This window comes from Sceloporus occidentalis, unplaced genomic scaffold, assembly GCF_023333645.1.
Source record: "Sceloporus occidentalis isolate IW3139 unplaced genomic scaffold, rSceOcc1.0.p SCAF_17, whole genome shotgun sequence".
NCBI lineage: Eukaryota > Metazoa > Chordata > Lepidosauria > Squamata > Phrynosomatidae > Sceloporus > Sceloporus occidentalis.
In genome coordinates this window covers 10,300,504-10,322,061 of record NW_028316997.1, presented here as the reverse complement: position 1 = coordinate 10,322,061, position 21,558 = coordinate 10,300,504, and the positions used below count along the sequence as shown (strand labels likewise).

Here is a 21,558-nt window from a genome sequence, read left to right as displayed (position 1 = left end):
TCCAAGTAAAATTGCTCATCAGTAACACTGTCACTGAGTGTATACATATTCCTTAATCTTAGAATTATTTTCAAATAATCCTGTGTCTCGGTTTGTGAATAACACATGTTTTATTTTCATGGAGTATATTTACATGGAACTTTCCATTTTTACAAGATAATGTTTTAACAAATAGAAAGTATGATCTGTGTATATGTTTATTGTCTTATGATAGCAGTATTTCAAAAAGTTATACCCACGGACAACATCAGCTCTATTTGTCCCCACTAAATTTAATTAATCTTAATTTAAGAAGATATAATTTCCATTTACCTTTTGTTATATTTTGCTGTGTACATTATTTTCTAACTTATAATGTTTGCTTAGAATTACCTTGCACTTGTTATAATTCTTTAAAGAGCTTTGTTTATTGTGGAATCCAAATTGAGAAAGACACACACATATATTAAGAGGCGAGAAGACCAATATTTATTTGAAATATATTAAATGTAGCCCAGAAACTTTTATAGTTTCAGTGTTTGTCATGTTAATGGTATAGAAATTAAAATACGTATGCATTAAATGGCTATTCATATATTATCAATGTTTTTTTGAAAAGTTGAAAAACATTAACTACTTTAAAGGTATGGGTGTTATATTAGGACAGTAGTATAAGCTATATATTGTAAAGCCAAAAATTATGAAACCAAAACATGATTTTGTGTACATATAGAGGCAATACCATGTTTTTTAAAAGGGAACTTCATGTTTTGTTTGCTTTTTGTCTGTTTCATTTATATTGTCAATAGGCTACCACTGAATTCCACCCGAGGGGAAGAAAAAAATACATAAAAAGGGAATGCGCAATGCACATTTTCTCAAGAAGGAGTCATGTACACTCAAGGCGGACCTTATTCCTTGCTAAATGTTTGGGCTCACAATTATGAATGCTTTGAGTCTCAACTATAAACTCATAATTGAAGCTCTTTCTTTTTGATACATTTTATTTTCTGTATTTGGTAGGTTAGGTTATAATATCCATTTATAAATTTTATAAAAAAAAATTATTGTTGATCAAGTGCATTAAACTGTCTTCTCTTCAGATGGACATTGAAGCACCATGCATGCATGTTTTTATCGTGTGAGTGTACTAGAAATTTGCAAAGGGCACTATGTGTTTCCCCACAAAGTATTTTTGGAGGGAAGATGCATGCTGGCCTTGTGGCAGCCATCTGTCTTCAATGTAGGGCGTTCCATCTATATAAGGATGATAAATATCTGATCCTCAAGTCTACTCTTGTAGAAGGAGAGTAATAGTGAATCACCTGAGCCCTCATGGTGCATCTAACTGAACCACAGAAGAGAAGGTAACAGGAACCTAGTAATGTAAGGTGGCTTTTGTTATTGTTAGATTTGGCACTGGGTATTGCATTGAGTGCCACAGAGAATCAAAACCAAATATCACTTTGGTAGTGCATATTTGAAAAACTATATATTTTATCTCAATATATATATATATATATATATATATATATATATATATATATATATATATATATATATACACATTCTACAATATACAGTTGCTAGATAATAATTCTAAATACATAAAGAGTAAAATACATTCAGTATAACTAAACAAAAATAGGCTTCATACATTTGCAGAGCTTGGCTTTGACACAAGAAAACACAGAAGCATTTCCATTAATTAGAATGTAAAATAGTGTGATCTGCAAATCTAGTTTTTGGGGATCTTTCCAAGTGATATAATCTTGTACATCAAAGTCAATGCCAAGACATATTTTTGTTATGTGCTCACATCCTGTTAAAAGTCACAGTCTATCAGAAAGTAAGTTAGATGTAACCTGTCAGGTTAGCTATCAGTGATGTATTTCTCTACACCAGTACACTTGGTTGGCTTTAGATCTGTATTTTCTACATGTCATCTCAGCTAAACAGCACTTAATATTTCTCATATGACCATTCATTATTGTAACTTTTATTCCATATAGTTGCATATATTGTTATTTCTTTTAAATATTTCTCATGATTCTTTAAAAAATACACTACAAATTGTCAATAGGATGTCCTTATATCTGACATTTTAAGTAATTCTTCCAAATGCACCAGATTGTAAAGATTAAAATGTTTTTAAAGTAATATAGTATCATAATCATAATGTGTTGTTTGTCTATTGATAATGTCGCTACAATAAATGTGGAATTATAATTAATACTAATTGATGTTAGTTAAGTCAAATGTGCTGGGGTATTGTAATTATTTGTAATATAAATCTGATATAGCAATGAACTTAAAGGAAGAAACTCACACCACTTCTGTTCTTTATGTTCCATATGTGTATAAGGAGAAAATGAGCATGGAGACCAGGGGGTGGCTGGCCTGGGGAGAGGCAAAAAAATTCCCCCTATATCCGTCTGAATATCACATGCCTGGACAATTCACATGACATTTAACACTAGGCTGGCCATGAGCTATGAGCAGGGTCACATAATATAATATATGACTGCAGTAAAACCATGAACGCTCACACTCCTAGCAAAGTAACCTTGTTATATTTGTTGTGTTTTCTTTTTTTCATTGGGGGCCAGGGGCCAATTGGCTATAGTTGTCACCTGGCTGAAAAGGTGCTAGCCCTCTCTGGCTGGAGACTACTATGATAATGACAGTATGTGAAACTCTTGACACTCAGTAAAGCGGTCTATTCTCTGAAGTGCAAGTGCTTGTGAGTTGGCAATTATTTTTGTTTGCACCAGCAAATTTGCTCATATTGGACAAAAGTCCATCTTTCACTAGCTGATTTTCATTAGCATTCGTCTATTGAAGTCAATAGAGATGTAATACAGGCTACTAACACTGGGAGCGCTGGTATTTTACAAGAATGCTCCAGCGCAGCCAACAGCCATTTTAGAAAATGCTGTTACCTGGCAAAGATGGATTGTTTTCTTTTATAACTTGACCTCATCCCCTATATGGCAAATGCTTCCTGTGGCTATAACAGGAGTCAAAAGTGGCAAAGCGCCAACACTAATAATCATATAGATACAAAATCACATAAATTATTGTATTTTATGTGTCTGAAAAAATTTGTTTGGAGACTATCCAAAATGTGAAATGCAAGTATTGACACTTAAGACAGTGGTGTATATTAGTGGGGCACTGACCTGGACCTAACCCAAAGATAACAATAACAACTCACCACCTACTTACAGCAGTAAATAATCTTTTCCCAGAAATGTTGGCACAGAGACTGCCTCTTGAATGAATCTGTGACCCTAGGCCTAGACAGTTATCTGTACAGGAATAGGCAAAAAGAAGCAGAGGCTAACTAGGCAATTTTTTTGTAACTGGGTTTTATGTGGGTAATGTAAGACTAATAATGCTTGCTGAGTCTTAAGGTCAGTGATGAGGGGTGAATTACAAAGTAAGCCCACAGTGTTTACATGTAAAAGTAAAACTGCTTTAATTTTAATTATATAAACCCTTTTGTAATACACTGACATATTTAGTTACATGTTTTCATTTTTAACAACAAAACTGAAAAAGGTAAATTCAACAACGTTACATTTTCTTATTTCAATACTAAATACCAATACTAAACCAGTTGATATGTAGTAAGAAATAATTCAATTAAACCTCACATTCCTTATCTTATAGAACAGAATCAAACCTTACATTTCATTTTTTCTTCTTTGCAGGTACTCAAGTCTTTCATTTTTATGTATCACAGAAAATGTCAAAGACTGACTAGAACAAAATGCGTAGGATGTTTTTGGAGCCGGAAATTTTAGCAGCCTAAGCAATTTGTGATTTTAAGAAATGCCTTTTCTTATAGTGGGCCAATCATGAAAAAGCACTATACATATTGCATATGAGCTGTATTTGATTATGTTATGGATCTTACCATAATATAGTACTGTATTTGATAATGGATCCTAGTTGACCTTAAAAGCCCATTTTATGTATTAATGGCAAATAGCAGGTCATTAATTGTCCAGAAGAGTGAAAATTCTCTCTGTTAGGGCTAGTGAGGCTAGTCTATTTTCATAATACTATTGCATTTATGAGATAAGGTTTTAATTATAAATATATACATGCCTAATATGCTTTAACAGTTGGGTTAGGCTTATGCGTAGCCCTTAAAGGACTGCTAAATTAGACTCCGTCTGACATTAACTCACAGGTTACTAAAATCTGCTTCAAACCAAGAGAGTAAAACATCCGTTTCTTGGAACGGATCTCTATCATGGTATTCAGGTTCAATAATCCAGAGAAAATATTATCCATGTAATTTGGATTAAACCAATATTTGTTTCAAAATTAAACTTTATGTTCATATTTTAGAATCAGTTACTCTTCGCTACTATGAAAATTTCTTAGCCATGGCTATAGACCTTGACGAGATCTCCCTGCAGTAAACCCATGCAGTTTCCGATCTTGTAATCAATTTACAATATTTAACAATATTTTCTTTTTACCATTAATTTCCCAGCTACTTACTGGTCTGTGGTTGCCTGAGTCTTCCTTGCTACATTGTTTTGTGAAGTGGTACCACAATTGTCAACTTCCAACCTTCTGGAACTGCACCTGTCAATAGCGACTGGCTAAATAAGCCTGCCAAAGGTTTTGCCAGAAACTGCTTTTTAGGCAATCAGTTAGATCTAGATCTTTAACCACCACTAAATCCACATTCTTAAGAGTTACTATTGCTGTAAGTTTGGAGATGTTATTTCCTAAACTGATAGAAAAAGGCTCCAGGCACTCAAGGGTTCCATCAGACAGATTTATTGAAGGAAACGGACAACAACGTTTCGACCTCACAATGAGGTCTTTATCAACTTGATAAAGACCTCATTGTGAGGTCGAAACGTTGTTGTCCGTTTCCTTCAATAAATCTGTCTGATGGAACCCTTGAGTGCCTGGAGCCTTTTTCTATTTTGATTTACTGGGGAGCTGGCCCTTCCCGGCACAGCTAAGCACCTGAGTTCCTGTGGGGAGTGAGTGCTGATTCCTGATTCTGGTGATTTCCTAAACTGATGGCATTTGTTCACTTTTTGGTCCTTAAATATGTATTCATTTATTTTCATGTTTAATTACTTGTCAATATTAGTATTTCATTTATTTAACTTTTTTGTAGAGGGTGATTTTTTTTGTCTTTTCACTGCAATCCCACTGTGTGCTGATCACACAGTGACCAGCATGCCTGGAGAAACTTTCTATTTGAGCTGACCCTGAAACACTTGGCTCTAATACTGGTCCTCATGGAAACTTGTGGTTATCTAAAGATGTACTTAATTGAGTCACCTGCATTCAAGCAGGGATACCAACCATAACATACTGGTAGCAAAAGCACCAATTGAGAGTCGTAGATAGTGTGACCCTAAGTATTTGCTCCTTCAGCCTGAGACACTAACATTGACTCAAGTTCGAATTCTGAGAGTTGCCAGGTATGGTGATCAGGAAGCAGGGCTTTATGAGATTACAGCAACAGCAAAATACTGCCTGCAGCAGTTTGCATGTAGTAAAATTTATTAAAAAAATCAGTTATGGGGACTACATTGTTCCTTCAACACAGACATGCAGAATTAAATGAATGCATAATATTAAAGTAGAATTATATGGATAAAATTAACAAGTGTATGGAAGATGTGGAAGGAGCACATTTTACTGGTTATAAATTTGTGTATGCAAGCTGTGGGTGATCTGAAATATGTCATGTGCATACACATGAAGCACACAAACATTCTGCAAGCTTTAGTGAACACAGGCAGCGGGAAGGGAAATAAGATTAGAGCTCATTTTCTTAAATCCGAAATTCTAAGAATGCACACTTTGATTTCCATGCAGTGTACTCCACTGGAAACCATACAAAATAGAAATAAATATGCATTTAAAATATGTATTTAAATATACATATACATATATATAGTGGCTATAAAGGCTTTTTCTTAAGAATAGTTACATAAAAATGCTTACATTTTAAAATTGAATCCTTCAAGTTTAATGGATTATCTCAAAAACAGATCGCTGACACATTTTAACAATGTGTTCCTAGAAAAGGCATGCAGCATTTGTATTCCACAGTACAGCTCTGTAAATAGATCACAATACATTTTATGGTGCATTCCACAACAATGCATATCAATCTCAACCAAAACGCTCTGCTCTTAGGTTATTGATATTTTTTTCCTGCTTTGTATTGCACATCATGACAAGCATTATCAAAATAGTTCTCTCTTATATTTTATATTATAACAAGTCTGTGTTTAATAGACAAATATATGAAACATCAGTTGTAAAATTGCAAACCTTACTGTATAAACATACATTGTAATGTAGACAACGCTCTAAAGTGAATAGCGAATATTGTGTTAAAAAAATATATACTAGAATTTGCTTTAAGAATAATCCAATACTATTTTGATGCTAATGTTAATTGATGTTAATAAAAATGCATTTTTACAGCAGCAATTTATAAGATATTTTTCTTTACGCAGTGTAAACTATTTTGTTGCATATAAGAAATGTGTTTACATTTAGTTTAGTTAAAATTCAGTTTGGCAGGATCATTCATAAAAACATGATTCATTGACAGAGTTGAAAGATCTGGAGCATCTAATCACCCAATATTTTAGTTGTTGATAAACCTTAAACATTATTTGGTGTTAGGCTTATTCTCAGGATAGCCATATACCCATGAATATTTTAATTCTATAATTTTATAAAAGCTGCATTTTTAATTTCATAGACTTTTGTTCCTGCTAAATAGTCAAACATTGATTGAGGTATTGAAATACAAAGGCTGTGAGTTGCAAGTTGTGTTCAACTTTGGTTGCAAACTCATATGAACTTGACTGCTGCTTGAGGTTGACAGTAACTTGACTTATCAAATAGAGATGCTGTTTGTGATCATATAGTTAAGTGATGTCAGACTATATCAAGTTATGTCTGTCAAGATAAGACTTAACACAACTGACAACTTGGGCTTTCACCATCATGCTTCTTGAACTTTGCATAGAAATAATTTGTCCAGAAACAATATGATGATGATAAAACCTTTCATGAGCTTTAAGAATTTCACCCATATTTAAATGTATGAAACTAAAGTTGAGTGTACTGTAATTAGTTAGGCATGATTACAAAAACAATAATTGAAAATATGGAGGAATAAGCACTTTCCAATCCATAGCAACTACTACAAAAACTCCCTGTTATCTTTGTGGTTGAGTTTGTACTACATACTTGGCAAGGAACTTGACATCTTGTGGCATCATAGCTCATTCATGTATATCAGTTCATTAGTCTGACTTATGGTGGTAGTAGGGATGGTTGTGAGGCATATATTAGCATCTTCTAGCATATTGCGCAATGGTTCTTCTCCAATGAGGCTTGGTATCACCCTGAACTGTAGCTAGTTTATCTATGATGTCTCATCTCAGCCGTTATGCTCTATGATGGCAGGGGTTGTAGTGAAGTTCCGACTTCTGATGTCAGCTGCACAGTCTGTTTTTCTTCTGAGTCTCCTTGGTTAATCACAAATTGTGAAAGTAGCTTACTCTTCACTATGTTGAAGCATTGGTAACAATGTGCAGTTGGTTGATCTCAAGTTGTGAGAGTAGCTTCCTCTTCACTATGTTGAAGCGTTGGATAACTAGCTGCTTCTCACTTATTGTCGATGTAGGTCTTCTATGCATCCAGGTTCTAGGTTCTGTTATCTAGTACAACAGCCCACATGTCATCAGATTGCCCACTTGACATCAGATTGCCTCAACATCTAACGCAAGCCTTATTAATCTGGGCGACATACTCTCATATTATTGAGGTAGGCATTAAGAGGTAGGCTTTAAGGAGTCTTGCCCAGCTACCCAACAACCACTACTGGAAGCATAAGGCAAGGCAGTTTCCAGCTGGGATTCAAAACCCAGTCTCCCATCAGAGGCAATGCAGTAACCAATACTCCAGTATATATATACATTGGCACAATACATATGCTTAGAGTTTGGTCTGTTTTCATAATTTATCCCATGATAAGTTTTGACAAATAAACTCTGACAAGAAAGTCTTATGTTTATGTACGGCATGCAGAATCAGCAGTTACATAACGGTGGTGAATGTCAAACGCTCAAGGGCGAATAAGATAATTTCACTTACTTCATAAAAAATTATGATAAATAACAAATTGTATCCCATGTGGACTAATTATGTTAGCATTGTCTATTAATCAGCACAGAGGCAACATCATAAATAACAAATAGCTTTCTTATTGAAAAGATTTTGTTTTTCCATTGCAGATTGGTTTCCAAATGTCTATTATTAAAATTAGGTTATATGTCATTGTAATGTTCATCAAGCACGGCATTCATTAATGCCAGTTTTATTTTAGCTATGGGCCAGAAGGATTTGTTTGATTGTTTGTTTTCTGCCTCTATCTTCATTGTAGCCCTTGTTTATTACAGTGGAGTTATTAGCATACTGCATTGGTTTCCTGCGCCTAGCATTATTTGCCAAAGGCAGACCTGCCATGTTACAAACATTGCGGTAACCAGCTGTTACATATTTAAGCCTCGATCATTTTATTTGACAGTGTAAGTTAATTATGCTTTGCTTTGAAGATGCTAAATAAAATGATCTCTTGAGCAAGTGCACTTCATTTAATATTTTGTCTATCAAGTACTTGAACTGTGACACTTACAGCCATATGTGCAAAATAATTGAGCACTTTTTAGAATCCAAACCCGTTGGACTGATAATTATAAGAAAATCAGCGTTTCCTAATTTATCTGCTGTGTAGATATGTCTAAGTAGCAGACTAATCCATTAAAATTAAGGTACAATTGATTTTATACAAAGCTACCAGACTGCATAAGAAGCTTTCAGTAAACTGTAAGTAATGTCATTATAACAAAATCTTAATCAGTAGCTATCTAAGTGCATGTTTGAAACAAATATTGAAGAAGCTGTTTTAAATATTTGGCCTATTCATTTTTTATGTTATCATTACTTATTTCATGTATTGTGGTTATTTTATTTTGCCAGATGGCATAAAAAATAATCAAGAGGCCAATTGTTTTCTTGTTATTGACATGTTTCTAACATATTTTTGGAGTTCTTAATTCAAACCTCAACATGGAAAACAAATAAATTTCATGTCAGTTCCATTGTCAAGTGATAGAATATTATTTTTGTCTCATCTTCTTTTCTTGAAGAGCATTCTTTTGTGTGTACAGCTAAACAATACTTTTACCCCAACCCGCACCACCACTCTTGCTTATGGGCAAAGTTTTTCAGGTCTGTCCAGGAAAGATCTTTGACATACTCATCTGCTGAGGGAAAGGCACCATCACAAACAATATTTAAAAAGGGACCATAAATAAAAGTAAACTATTCCACAGCGCCGGCTCTTGCGAGCTTACAATCTAGTCGGTGGTTGAGGGGGAAGTGAGACAATAGGAGAGGACTGCTTGGATGGGGATGAGTTGATCTGGCTCCGATGATGTGTTGAAGCTGTTGATTATTCAGATGGCTTGATTATGATGATGGTTGGGAGTACTGGGAAAGAATGTTGTATGCTTCCCTGAACAGGTGGGTTTTCAGAGAGGTTTTGAAAGTTGTGTACAAGGCAGAAAGTCTGAAGGAACGGGGAAGGGCATTCCACAGGAATTCAGGATTTCACCTGTGCCGGACACCCCTCCTGTGGAATCCTGAATATGGGAGTGGGAAGAGGTAACAACAGTAGAAGATAGCCTTAGGTCATGAGAGGAGCGAAGGGGGCGGGTAGGGGTGTATTTGGATAGGAGGATAGAGATGTAAGGTGGTGCAGAGTTGTTGACATAGTGGGGCAGAGGATAAGGAACTGCAGCAGAGAAAAATTAATCTGACTGCAGTGTTGGGGGTGGATTAAAGTGGTGAAAGGTGGGAGAGAGGGAGACCGGTTAGTAGGGAGTTGCAATAATCCAGATGGGATATCACAAGGGAGTGGATTAGTAACTTGGTGGTTTCTTATATGAGGAAAGGGCAAATTCAGGAGATGTTTCTCAGGTGGAGGTGGCGGGATTTGGTGAGGGACTGGATGTGAGGGATGAAGGAGAGAGGTAACGGGATGCCATCCATGATGCAATTCCTGATAGACAGTCAGTGAGGCAAGTTAGAAGAGAGGGGGGAAGGTCAGGAGCAGAAATATAGATTAGGGTGTCATCTGCATATAGGTGGTACTGGAAACCAAAGGAAGAAATAAGTTGTCTGAGAGTGTAGATGGAGAATAGCAGAGGCCCGAGAACTGAGCCTTTAGGAACACCAATAGATAGTGGTAGGGGAGAGGAGCATGTTCCAGTAAATGAGACACTAAAGTATGGTTATAAAGGTAGGATTTAAGCCATGAAAGAGCCATGTCACGGATGCCATGAGCATGGAGGGCTTGTAGGAAGAGGGGGTGGTCGACTGTGTCTAAGGCTGCTGAGAGGTCCAAGAGAATAACCAGTGAGAATTAGCCTTAAGTTTTAGCTGGAAAGAGGTCATTAGTAATTTTAGTGAGTGTAGAGGGTCAAGTAGAGAGTTTGAAGAGAGAAAGTTTGTTAGTTGATTGTAGGTTCATCGTTCCAGCAGTTTGAAGGCTAGCGGGAGAAGTGAAACTGGACGGTAGTTTGATGGGGATGTGGGATCAAAGGAAGGTTTCTTTAGGATGGGGGGGATGATGGCATGTTTGAATGAGGATGGGAATACACCAGATGAGTTTGTAGTGAATGAAGTCTTCAGATGAACGAGACTTCCTCCACAGGCGCTCAGCAGTACATGAACACCTTTGAAGGAGGCATGTCTGAGTGGAATGCCATGGCTGAGGTGGATGGCATGAAGGATTGAGTACAGTTACAGGAGCAACCATATCTAGGGCTGAGGCTAGTGTATGGTTATACCGAGCTGTAGCTGTGTCAGGACAGGAGGAGGATATACTTGAGAGGAGTGGCCGTAGTATATCTGTAAGTTGTGGAGTGTTGAGGTTACAGATGTTAGGGTAGGTTTGGGGTGGTTTCTTGGGTAGAGAAGGTGTGTGTGGTATGTTGAGATTAAATGTAAGCAGGCTATGATCAGACAGACAGATGGGAGAGTTGGAGAAATGAGATGTGGAACAAACTAGATCAATTTGATGACCGACACGGTGCTTCAGGGAGTTAGTCCATTGTGAGAGTCGAGGGAGGAGGAAAGTGAAAGTAGTTTGGAAGCAGCAGGTGAGGATGGGTCATCAATAGGTATATTGAAGTCCCCTAGGATTAGTGTAGGGATGGTGGAGGAAAGAAAGTGGGAAAACCAAGCAGCAAAGTGATTAAAGAAGTGTGAGGTGGGGCCAGGAGGCCGGTAGATCACTGCAACGCAAAGAGCAATTGGGGAGAAAAGGCGGACGAGAAAGAGAGATTACCATGTGTTATTGTCTGTTGCACTTTATGATACTACCTATGCTTTTAACTGATGCCTTGCACTTAGGTTTTGGGATAAAAAAGCTTTACAAAAAAACTAAAACTCAAAATAATCTCTAATTGCAGAAGTGAATGTTTTGTTGGCTAAAACAATGCAAATGGAATCAAGTGTGTGTTACATCAATCCACTTGGTAGGTTTTCAATAGACTTGTGCATTCGTCTTCGGGCGAACATGGAAACGACACGCCGAAGAGAAGACGGCGGCGGTAAAACGTAGGCGAAGACGAAGACACACACCACGAAGATCTTCGTGATTGTCTTCGTCTTCGTCTACCATTCTCCCCCCCTCCTCTAACTTACCTTGTCTTCGCGGCTTCGCGGCAGTTCCCGGAAGTGGAAATCCGCAGGTTCGCCGTCACGGGTTACAGGGCAGTGCGAATGAGCTTATTGGTCGCCTACAGGGACCTCCTCTGGAATCAACCAATTGGTTGATGCCAGAGGAAGACCCTGCAGGTGACCAATAGGCTCACTTGCACGGTCTTTGTAACCCCTGACAGCGAACCTATGGATTTCCGCTCCCGTTAACCCCTTCGATGCTGCGTTATCTAACACAGCATCGAAGGGGTTAACGGGAGCGGAAATCCATAGGTTAAAGGGCCGTGCAAGCGACCAATAGGCTCACATGCACGGACCCTTAACCCTTTAAAAAACAAAGTTAACCCCTAACTAATTGAACAGGGAGGGAGACCAGTGGGATCTGCCGGGTAAGTTGCAGCATTGAGGTTTTAAAACCCCAATGCTGCAACTTACCCTGCCGATGCCACTGATCTCCCTCCCTGTTCAATTAGTTAAATGTCCGTACGAGCGACTTTATTGGTCGCTCGTACGGACATTTAACCCGGCACATACTAACTAATTGAACAGGGAAGGGGACCAGTGGCATCGGCAGGGTAAGTTGCAGCATTGGGGTTTTAAAACCCCAATGCTGCAACTTACCCTGCCGATGCCACTGATCTCCCTCCCTGTTCAATAAGTTAAATGTCCATACGAGCGACTTTATTGTTCGCTCGTACGGACATTTAATTAATTGAACAAGGAGGGAGACCAGTGGGATGTGCCGGGTAAGTTGCAGCATTGGGGTTTTAAAACCCCAATGCTGCAACTTACCCTGCAGATGCCATTGGTCTCCCTCCCTTTTCAATTAGTTAAAGACCAGTGACATCTGCAGGACAAGTTGCAGCATTGGGGTTTTAAAACCTCAATGCTGCAACTTACCCTGCCGATGCCACTGGTCTCCCTCCCTGTTCAATTAGTTAAATGTCCGTACGAGCGACTTTATTGTTCGCTCGTATGGACATTTAATTAATTTAACAAGGAGGGAGACCAGTGGGATGTGCCGGGTAAGTTGCAGCATTGGGGTTTTAAAACCCCAATGCTGCAATTTACCCTGCCGATGCCACTGGTCTCCCTCTCTGTTCAATTAGTTAAATGTCCGTACGAGCGACTTTATTGGTCGCTCGTACGGACATTTAACCCGGCACAGACTAATTGAACAGGGAGGGAGACCAGTGGCATCGGCAGGGTAAGTTGCAGCATTGGGGTTTTAAAACCCCAATGCTGCAACTTACCCTGCCGATGCCACTGATCTCCCTCCCTGTTCAATTAGTTAAATGTCCGTACGAGCGACTTTATTGTTCGCTCCTACGGACATTTAATTAATTAAACAGGGAGGGAGACCAGTGGGATGTGCCGGGTAAGTTGCAGCATTGGGGTTTTAAAACCCCAATGCTGCAACTTACCCTGCAGATGCCACTGGTCTCCCTCCCTGTTCAATTAGTTAAAGACCAGTGGCATCTGCAGGGCAAGTTGCAGCATTGGGGTTTTAAAACCTCAATGCTGCAACTTACCCTGCCGATGCCACTGGTCTCCCTCCCTGTTCCATTAGTTACATGTCCATACGAGCGACTTTATTGTTCGCTCGTACGGACATTTAATTAATTGAACAGGGAGGGAGAGCAGTGGGATGTGCCGGGTAAGTTGCAGCATTGGGGTTTTAAAAGTCTGCACGAGCGACCAACAGAGTGGCTCGTGCAGACTTTTAAAACCCCAATGCTGCAACTTACCCGGCACATCCCACTGGTCTCCCTGTTCTATCAGTTAAATGTCCGTACGTACGACTTTATTGGACTTTATTGGTCGCTCGTACGGACATTTAACTGATAGAACAGGGAGACCAGTGGGATGTGCCGGGTAAGTTACAGCACCAAGACCCTAAAAACCAACAGAGTCGCTCGTACAGACTTTTAAAATCCCAATGCTGCAACTTACCCGGCAGATCCCACTGGTCTCCCTGTTCTATCAGTTAATAAATGATAGAACAGGGAGACCAGCGGGATCTGCCGGACAATTACGGCACCAGGAGTTTAACAGTCTGAACGAGCGACCCTATTGGTCGCCAGCAGGGGGCCCCTGCTGACGACCAATAGAGTTGCTCCTACGGACATTTAAACTCCTGGCGCCAGAGCGCCTTTAACCCCGTTTTAACCCCTTAACCGGGGAAAACGAAGAAAACCCGAACACGAAGAATGTCCGCGAATATTCGCCCGACATGGACCAGGCGAATATTCGCGGAATACGAAGTTTTTTTTTTTGCCGAAGACGAGCACGAAGACAAACACGAAGAGCCCCCTGGTGCCCAAGTCTAGTTTTCAATGCATTGTGCATGAAGAAAATAAAGAAAAATTTGCATCAAATGTCCTGGCTACACCTTTGGTGGAAGCCAATGTAATAAATGTGCTAGAAACAGGGGTGTAACTAGAAGCCTCAGGGCCCGGTGTGAGAATCTGTTAACCCAAACCCAATCTTCCCCCTTCTCACACAATCTACCCCCTCTCCCCCTTCTCACTATATACCCTCTCCCTACCCCCCATTCTGACTTACTACCCTCTCCCTATCCCCCATTCTCACTATCTACCCTCTCCCTACCCCCCCATTCTCACTATCTACCCTCTCCCTATCCCCTCCTTCTCACTCACTACCCTCTCCCTACTCCCCCTTCTCACTATCTACCCTCTCCCTACCCCCTCCTTTTCACTATCTACCCTCTCCCTACCCCCTTCTCCCTATCTACCCTCTCCTTCTCACTGTATACCCTCTCCCTACCCCCCCTTCTCACTATCCATCCTCTCCCTACCCCCCCTTTGTATGTCACTTACCGTGCTGTCCTGTGGTGGGGGCACAAGGCCTCTGTCTCGCTGCTCTGCCACAGTGCGCAGGGCTTCACTGCTGACGTCATATGCCGGCACCCGAGACAGACGCCTCACGCTCCCAACACTGCAGTCAGGGCATCGCTTAGGCAGGCGGCAGCGGAGACAGAAGGGTGTCCTTGGGCCCCCCTGACTGGTAGAACTCCAGGGCCCGGGCGCAGTCGCGACCCCAGTAGTTCCGCCACTGGCTAGAAAAGATAACTCTTAGAAAAGGAACATTTAAATAATACCTATTGGAAAGCTAGTTTTATGTATGATCTCAGATGTGAAAGTTCCCCTTTCAGATCAAAATTATTTCATGCTAATAAAATGTAGTATATACTATTGCATAGAGCAGAATAGGGTTCTAGTTGTGTCCATGTAAAGTTTGTGATAGTTTTGCTATGTATTACTTTATATATTGATACTCTTTTCCACAACCTTTTCCACAGAAGTATTAATCCCTTTCTGCAGTCAAATAAACATGTTCTGCATTTTTCGATGCCTGTTCTATAAAAGTTTTAAGTTTGTGTTCATTTATAGGAACATAGTATTACTATATATAGTATACAGTAATATATACAGTAATTTGTTTTAGTATTGTATTTATTTTAGTAAAATATATGTACTTCATTTTACTCATCTATTGGAACTATTAGTAACTTAAACTGCAAAAAAATGTCTCACCTATGCATCCTAATGGCTTAACGACTATGAAGAACTTAAGGTAAATGATCTAAAAAGAAACTAAAGGTAAATGATCTAAAAAGAAAGTGATCTTTTCCACTTACAACTGACTTCACAACATACTCAGCCTCAAGGCACAGTAGGAATCTACAGAAGATCAGCAAGAATTACGTTATAAAAAAGGTACTCAGCATGCAGTAAAGTGAGATTAGGAAAGCCTTACATTTTGCTTATTAAATACATATGGATGTAGTGTTCTTCTCTGCAAAAGTAAACTATTTTTTTCCTGTATTTATTCACTATGTTTTACCTTAAGAAACCTTCAGGGTTTTTGTACTCATTAAAAAAAATGATAGAAAGCTAACTTCCTGAGTCTTTTAAAGACACTGACCTATTAATATAGGTTGAATGAATAAAACACAGCCTTAAGAGATAATTAAAAAGTTAGTTATGAGATTGCATATTAATTATTTGTATTTCATGCATTTCTTTCATAACTTATTCTGTAATGAAGGCATTGATGTACAACCATATTAGAAACAATCAATGTCAAAATTCTAGCAATGTATTTTTGAAGAACTGGACAAGTATGGTCATGGGATAAAATTGTTTTACTCTAATTTTATACCTTCACATCTTAAAGTCAGAAAAACACAGACAGATAAGATGGCCAAATGGTTATTATTTGCTATAAAATATTATGTGTTTTATTTTTGTTGGAGGTGTGACCACAGCCAGGAATTGGAGGCAAGGCCCTACCTGAAGTGCTACCTCATGATGCCCAGCTTCAGAGCTTCTGGAGGTGGACATGTGGGAGCTGGGATGGAAGTCTTTGCTCCTTAACTGGCCCATGATCCCCACAGTGAGGTAGCTACAAGAGAAAGTAGGACAGTCCCACAAAATGGAAGGTATACCTAGGTTACAGCCTCAGTTTCCTGATGATGTAGTAACCATAGGTTTAGCACCTTTCCTTTTATTTCTTTAATTTATTTTGAATGAGTCTTAAATACAAATATTGTAATTGCAGTAATAAAGATTTGCAGAATCTTTTGTAATACGGGATGGCCCTGGTTGATAAGGTTTTCCCTTTTAGGCACTATGAATTATCCTCACAGAAATTATTGTTCCATTTGTTTTTATGGTTTATAAAGATACATTTGTATGTAATCTTAACAAAATCTCTGATTACTAGAGATCTTTAATGATTGCTGCAACTTTCAACTATTTTCAAGCATTTTTTTTAGAATGACATAAATTTTTCAATTTCAACAATATATTTAAGCAGGGTCAATTGACAAAGTAAGAAGAAGGGGACAACTAGGAAATGTGAGCATGAACGGATATAATGATGATGTTCTTTTCCACATCTAAGTAGAGATGTTCCAAAAGCTTATATGACATAATTTGGCCAAACAAAATCAAGTTGAACTAAAGACTCCATGCTAACGCAGAGACACACATTATAAAGAATCTAATATAAAAATACAAAGATATTTACAGTATTTAACCCCTTCGTGACAAAGGCTGATTTTACTTTTTGTACCCTTCGTGACAATGGCCGTTTTAACAATTCTGCGCTGCTCGTGTTTAGTTGTAATTTTCTTCTTTCCCGTTTACTGAACCCACACACATTAGATATTGTTTTTTTCAAGACAAGAAGGGCTTTCTTTAGATGACATTGTTTTGATTGTATCATATTATTTACTATTAAAAAAAGTATAAAATATGGTGAAAAATTTAGAAAAAAATTACTGTTTATAACTTTTAGTTGAAAAATCTTTTACTCATCTATAAAAGGTAATGAAAAAACCTGCTAAATAGATTCTACTATTTGTCCTGAGTTTAGAAATACCCAATGTTTTTATGTTTTTTTTGCTTTTTTCTACACATTATGGGGCAAAAAGTACAGGTAGCGTTTTGCTATTTCAAAGCCTTTTTTCCCAAATCTGGTAATTCTTCCCCCCATGTGCCATTTCGGGTATCTTTGAAGCCGGCCAATGCAATTTACCCCATCAAGTCATATATTTTTGAAAACTAGACAGCCCAGGGTATTCCAAGTGCTAGTATTTTAACCATTTCCAAGCACTAATTCTACCATCAGCCTTTGTCAAACTTTATGGTAGTCATTTTTTTTGCATTTGTTTTTTCACACACATTTTACTTTAGGTATGAATAAACAGGTTCTGGTATATGTCACTATCATAAAACACCCCAATATGTGTTCAGAAACATCTCCTGAGCGCGGTGATACACCACATGAATGATATTGCCTGGCTGTTTGGGGGCAAAAGGGCCACATTTGGGGCATGCGCATTTTCAATGTTGAACTTTGGCTTTTGGGGATCCACTGCCCATGCCCTATTTGGTACATCTTTGAGCCGGGCCATTTCAGTATGCCCAATAAAGCCATATATTTTTGAAAACTAGACACCCCATTGTATTTCAAATGCTAGTATTTTAACTCTTTCCATGCACCATATCTACCACCAGTCTTTGTCAAACTTTGCGGTAGTCATTTTTTTGCATTTGTTTTGTCACACACATTTTACTTCAGGTATGAATTAAAAAGTTCTCGTATATGTCACTATCACAAAACACCCCAATATGTGTTCAGCAACATCTCATGAGCGCAGTGATACCCCACATGAATGATTTTGCCTGGCTGTTTGGGGGCAAAAGGGCCACATTTGGGGCATGCACATTTTTCAATGTTGAACTTTGGCATTTGGGGATCCACTGCCCATGTCCTATTTGGTACCAGGCCATTTCAGTGTGCCCAACAAAACCATATATTTTTGAAAACTAGACACCCCAGGGTATTTTAAATGCTGGTATTTTAACTCTTTGCATGCACACATTTTATCACCAGCATTTTTTCAAAGTTTGCAGTAGTATTTTTGTGTGTGTATTTTTCCCACACACACCTACTTTATGTATGAATTTACAGCTCCTGGTATATGCCGCTGTCACACGACACCCCAATATGTGTTCAGCAACATCTCCTGAGTACAGTGATACCCCACATGCATGGGTTTGTCATTTTTGGGGGGAACTAAAAGGCCACATTTGGTACGTGTGCATTTTTCTAATTGGAAATTAGATGTGTGTCCATCCTTCCCCCCGTGTTAATTGGGACATTGTTGAATCCGGCCAATTCAATTTACCCATCAAATCATACATTTTTTAAAAGTAGACACCCCATGGGCATTTAATATGCCAGTATTTTAACTCTTTCCATGCGAGAATTGTTTTAAGCTAATGTGCTAATTTTAGGACTTGCTCACAAAAATATATTTTTTATATATATATTTTAAATTTTTTTTGCCTTTTTTAAAACATTTTTAACATTTTTTTTCAACTTGAAGGTTCCCCTGATAGTGACATCAGAGGGAAATTATTTTTACATTTTACTGTTTTTTTACTATTTTTTTTCTAATGATCATTAATTTTATTTTATTTTTTATTTATTTTTTTCTAATCACACTGTGATTAGAAAGCTGGGCTCCATTTACTTGCATGGTTGAATGCAGTACCTGTATTCAACCTGCAAGTGGAGCCAGAGTTCTCTAGAGGGTCAGGAGACCGTCTAGCGAACTTTTTCGTCTTTATTTTTTTTTTTCCCGGGCCGCCGCCATCTTGCTGATGGCGAAGATCACCGGCAGCTGCGGCTGTGATCATGGCGTTGCTGAATGCCTCGAGGTCGAGGAATTACAGCAACGCCGTTTGGGTAAAAAAATTTCACGGATCGATTTTTTTTACCCGTTTTAACAAATGACAGTCCTGGCACGTTTTTCCGTGACGTGCCCGGACCGGTAATTGTCATCAAGGGGTTAAAATGTCACAACATGAACTGGCATAGCTACTTGATGTTAAGAGAATCCTTCTCTGTCAAGCTTCATCTCTTGTCTTCTGCTAATTACTACTAATTCCCATTGGATTTTATATCCGCTAATATGTCTAATGGTTTAATGAGAAGTGTGTTCCCTTATTTAATAGGGTATTTTGGAGTTATAAAAAGATAGGAAATTGCTATTTTCCCAGTCAGAAAGGAGGAATTGTTGCCATTTGTATTATAAGAGGAAATAGATTTTAATAGACATAAATACAGAAACTGACTAAGAATTATCAAGAGAAAACTAGGTTGAATAATGAATCTTCAATACAGGTCATCAATTACCTTCATGACACATAATCCTTCAGTGTAAATACTATATCATTCAAATGTAATTATTTTTTTAAGAATAACATTTGAAAAGTTGCAACTTCACAAACTGAAAAGTTTTTCTGTATTATCTAAATCTCCATTTTAAACTATTTTTAGTTTTACATTCATTAATCAAAAATAAAGACATGCCTTTCATCATACATGTCACTTAAGAATATATTATCATTGCATTTTTTAAATAAAAGTAAGAAATGTAAACATATTTTGTTTAAATTGATTTATATTGCCTGAATATATTATGATTGCATTTTAAAAGAAATGAAGGAATGTTAACATATGTTTATGATTTTAAGATCAGTATTCATGGTGCCTATGTAAAGTTTGTGTGGTGCTAGGAAACATCTAAGAGGTTAGCCTATATTATAATAAGGATACAATCTGTTTCTAGTACAGTGCCACACTATTAAGAGAATACATATTTCTTTTGAACAGTACTTTTGAGTAAGAATTTAGAGCATATATTTCAGTATATCTTCAATCCTACTTAATCTACAAAATTATTTTTTACTCACTTATTTCACAATGTACAGTTTTTAATATAACAAAATTGGTGAAATACGGTACTCATAATAATTATATTTATATTCTGGGATATGAAACCACACGCATGCAAAGGAACCGGCAGTTTACATCAGAGGTGATCACTTACAGTGTATTTCCAAATGTCTTTAAAAAGAGTTAAAATTATGTTACTTTAATAAAAATGTCTGTATTAAAACCAATTAACAAACTCATTTTAATGGCAGTAAATAATCCCTGTAAAGTTACAAATATTTGCTGTGCCTTAAACTAACAACCCTCCACAGACCTACATAGGTATAAAACGCCTCAGAAGGTGGTAAAAGTTAATCTGACAAATTTGGTTCAAAATTACTCTACATTCTTTCTTAGTTTATGACACACACAAAAGAAACAATGCACAGGTATAGTAGTTGATGTATTTCTGTACTGCAGTTTACCAGAAGGCAATATTATTCTATAGCTTTACTAATACTTAAAATAACTAAAAAAGTTAGACATCAATACATTTAATATTAATTTAAATTCATTATAAAAAATAAATTAGACTCCGATGGGATGCCTTATAGTTAGTTGGCTGTAAATATCATATAAATGTACATGCTGCTACCATGCAAATATCTTTATTACGTCTCTATTGGCTTTGATCTATACATCATACGTCTTACTTTATTTCGGCACCGGGTATATAATTAATGGAATATATTATAAACAGACAGAAAACAGTCAGAAAACCCTATGGAAACAGATATATAATAGATCATAATTTTAGACACTGTACTTTTGAAATGTTTTGTTTTCATGTTTAATATAACTGGGATAAATATTACAGAATGCATTTGTGGGAGTTAATTCAAAAAAGAGCTAACTCTTGCAAAAACATTGATGAGCTTTTATACATTCCTGGAAATCCATTCTTCAGTATGTATGCTGGAGTTCCAAAGTAACATTAAAATTTATTTTTTTTGCTAGGAAAAAAAACACAAAAACAAGCATCGGGAAAGTAAGAATTCTCAGGTTTGTTATTGAATGTAAAGCTATTGTCAGCTGCTATTATCAACGTAATCAGATGAATGATTTGCATTCCCTAAGCTAAATACACTTCATTAGACATAATGGTATGATGTACTACTTTGACCTTTCTTAGAGTTTAGGCCTGATTACTTATTCATCTTTCTTCACACTGTATAATCTAAGTTAGAAAAGAAAATAAAGCAACCAATAGAACAGCTGTGGGCTAAAAAGGTCAGATATATAGAACTGCCTGATGTTTTAGAAAGAAAATTAGCATTCCTGTATTGAACTCAGTTCAAAGATTTTAATGAATTGAAAATGGGGCAACCAACAAAAAGGCTTTATGGAAATGTATTTAAAGAATTAAAACAATCCAACTATTGCATTAACACCACAATAAACCTTACCTATTAATCTTTTTACATTTACAAAGTCAGAAAAATGAATGATGGATGTATTTAT

General features: G+C 37.4%; 1 protein-coding gene across 1 annotated transcript in view; it reads left to right on the top strand.

Annotated features, from left to right (window-relative positions):
• LOC149302832 (metabotropic glutamate receptor 8-like) overlaps positions 1-21,558 on the top strand; it is a 300,096-nt gene that overhangs the window by 253,715 nt on the left and 24,823 nt on the right. The gene's annotated exons all lie outside the window — the stretch shown is intronic.